Source organism: Silene latifolia, chromosome 4 (assembly GCF_048544455.1).
Source record: "Silene latifolia isolate original U9 population chromosome 4, ASM4854445v1, whole genome shotgun sequence".
NCBI lineage: Eukaryota > Viridiplantae > Streptophyta > Magnoliopsida > Caryophyllales > Caryophyllaceae > Silene > Silene latifolia.
The window spans coordinates 88,007,594-88,011,076 of NC_133529.1; positions in this window are offsets into that span (position 1 = coordinate 88,007,594).

Genomic DNA, 3,483 nt, shown 5'->3' on the forward strand with positions numbered 1-3,483 from the left:
TTGCTTCTCTAAGTAAAGATTCTTTGAAATGAGTGGGAGCATTCTCTTAAACCGTTAAGAAAAGGACGAGGTTCAAGAAGTAAAGATTAGAATGGAATTGACAAGACCAAGGTAAAAGTAAAGACTAAACCTATCAATTCCAATCGATATAGTTTCCTTTTGGAAGTTTTGGACACTAGAAAGAAAACTACCCCAAATTATTGAACAAAGAGCAAATTAGTTGTGGGACATCTAATGAGACTTTCTTCTATAAATGTTTATTTGATTGACATAAATTTTGCTAGTACTACTTCGTCAATATTAGAAACCGGTGGTGGTTTTCATCATTATATTTGATACATAGGATGATTAGAATATGACGACTAGCAACAATGATGTTGAGAGATAGAGTCATTGTGTACTCAATCTAGTTTTTGGGTTTAGAGTTGTACTTAATTGTGACTATTAAGTGCATAAACTCTAAATAAGAATATAAACTTGTTAAGATACAAAAGAGGTTTCACTTTTGTGACCCTATACACCATGATTTGATGTATGGCTAAGCCCATTATCAAGGTGATTATATTCTAAACCAAACTAGAATGATATATCATGAAGATGATGCAAGACTCAAATTGGTAACCCAAGATTAAACCTTAGATTCTGGAATGATGAACGCAAAGAGTTATCGAGTACTCTTGAAACCAATAGATCTTATGGTATATGCGTATCTTGTATTCAAAGCAAGATGTCTCGTGCCTTTTGGTTTAAAAGGAGATCGAGGTTGTAAATCATTGATCCAAAATAGGTTGATAATTTTCTTTTACCAACGATTTAAATTGACGCTAATGTGTTCGCTTAATAAGGTAAATAGAGAAATATTTGAAGAAGTTCAAAGAGTTCAAAGAATCACGATCTAGTCGTGATGGGATTATCCAAGTGAAGACTTTGATATAAGCCAAATGAAATGTGATATAGTATCACAAGTTAATCTCTCTTAACACACATTATGGGATAATGTGTGGTTGGATAAGAAATCAAACGCTATTCGATATGGTTTGGACTTCAATCAAGTTACTTTGAGTTACTTGATCCTTTTGGGGATTTTATCATTTTGTCTAAATTATTTTTCCACTAAATCTAAAACGAATCATATGAGATATGAAATGGTAGGGTACCATGTTTGTAAGTTTTCAAAAGAAACAAATGCTCATTTTTCCTTACTATAATCACGAGTACAAAGGGTTTGTGGCTCGTGAAGCTGTCTTTCTAGAATACAAATTTATTTCTAGAAGACAGAGTGGGAGAAATTATTCAAAGAGCCACAAAGAATGTTATGTCGCAAGAAACTGGTCTTTCTTGGCTACATGAGACGTTTTGTGTAAGACGTTGTTTCTTCAAAACCTAGGAGGTTAAAGTCGTCATTCGTTGAAGATGATGAATTAGTGTTACTTTTAGAAAGTAAAGAGCTTGCAACTTACAAAGAAATTGTTTGATTCAAGTTGATTACTTCTGGAAAGTAATGAACATATGACTTACATGAGAGTGTTTAAGTCACAACTCAATACAAGGCTTAGAGCCATGAAAATCCGAAATAAATTCCAAGTGGATTGTTAGATATCAAAGCTTGATTGGTGGCAAAGGGGTTTGCACTATTTGAAATGCTTAAGTCTATTTGGATCTTCTTAGGGATTGTGTTTCATTATGATGATATACATATAGCGAGTGAATCTAAAACCCACTTCTTAAATTAGAAGGAACGTATTCAATACATGTCTTGAGTTTTGTAGATTCTTGCCATCCTAAGATAATGTGAAACTTAAGAGAGGATCTTAAGTAGGACATCAATGAGTTGGAATCAACATTTTGATCATGTGATAAAACTTTTCTCAATAGGTTGAGAAGTTGTGTTTATACATGAAGTTTAGTGGGAGTTACGGAAATTTTAATTAGTCTAATATCTGGATGACATATTGATCATTGGGAATAATTTAAGACTTGGAGAAATATAATACATCTTTAATATCCAGATTTATGGAGATAAATCCACATGATATTAGCGTCAAATAAGAAGTCTTATGTTGATAAGATTCATGACTAGTTCAATCAAGTTGAACATATTTGATTGATTCCATTTGCTTCCGCTGCCGAATCAATTAAATAGGAAATGATGTATAACACTTCATATACTTTGAGTATGATGAATTGTTTCAAATCGAATTTAAGTAATATTTACCATGTAAGCCATAAAAATTACCCTTAAGTGCTTGCAGAAGCATTAAGGATGTAAAGCAAAGTGTTTTTGATGCAATTTTGTGTAAGGGTGTTACACAAATGACAATTGACAATTGAGATTGCGCATGGTTTCCGACAAAACCATAATCAAAACACATTAGGATGGTTAAGATACCATTATGGCTATGTTATTTAAGAAATAGATTTTCTAGAATCGTTCTAGGCAATAAAGAACAATGAGAGATATTTACAACGGAAATTGAGTACACTTGCAATCATGAGATGTGCAAGAAGGATGAGTCCCGTACACTGTGAAAACAGTGGGAGCTATTCTAAGGCTAGAGGGCCTATGTCTTGATTGGATCTCGACACGTACTCAGAAAGTTTTGTAATGCAAATGTATACATTACAAAGGAAAACGAGTATGTAGTAAGGTTGAGTTAGGTACAAGAAGTTGATAAAACCTACTAACCAAAGCCTTTTCATAGGCTTAACATGATGAGTCATGTCATATAAATTGGATTGAGATGAACAACTACATACATGATCAAATTGGATTATAAAAATATGAAGTAGTAATCAGGTATTGACTATTCATATTTGATAATCACATTTGTCGTTCTAATTTTTAAATTTAAAAACTCCTTTTATACTTTGTTACATCCAAACGGGTTGTAGAGACAATATTGAACCCCGTTAAAGTGAACCTGATTAACATAGTATTCGCCCATAGTCACCTGTATGAGGTGACGTCTCGAAGTGACTAGAGTGTGATGCGTGGTCGTGATCTCTCGTGAGGGTTTAGTTTTCAGTACTTGTCGTTAAGAGCACCTAGACCAAAACACAATTTATAACTTCACAAACAACTCTACAATTAGTAAAGAGGAAAGTAAAGGTCGGATCCCAAGGGATGGGAATTGAGATGAGATTTTCTATTGCAACTAGTGGTGTCTAAGGGTGTCACAATTTGGGGTTTGAAGTAGAAGATCACTAAACTAACTAGCAATGGAAGTAAACAAGCAAGATGAATTAAAAGGGATGTAAACAATTGATAAAAGACACTAGGGTGTCATGGGGTCATAGGGGATTCATGGGAATTGATCATACAAACATATTCTCAAATTATAAGCAAGCAATTATTGTTGTGATGGATCGAGTTGGTTTATATCTTACAATCCTAGGAAAGTTTGGATCCCGGAGTCGAATCGATTAGATTGTACAACACCTACAAGTCGACTTAATCTTCCCTACTCAACTACATGCATGGTC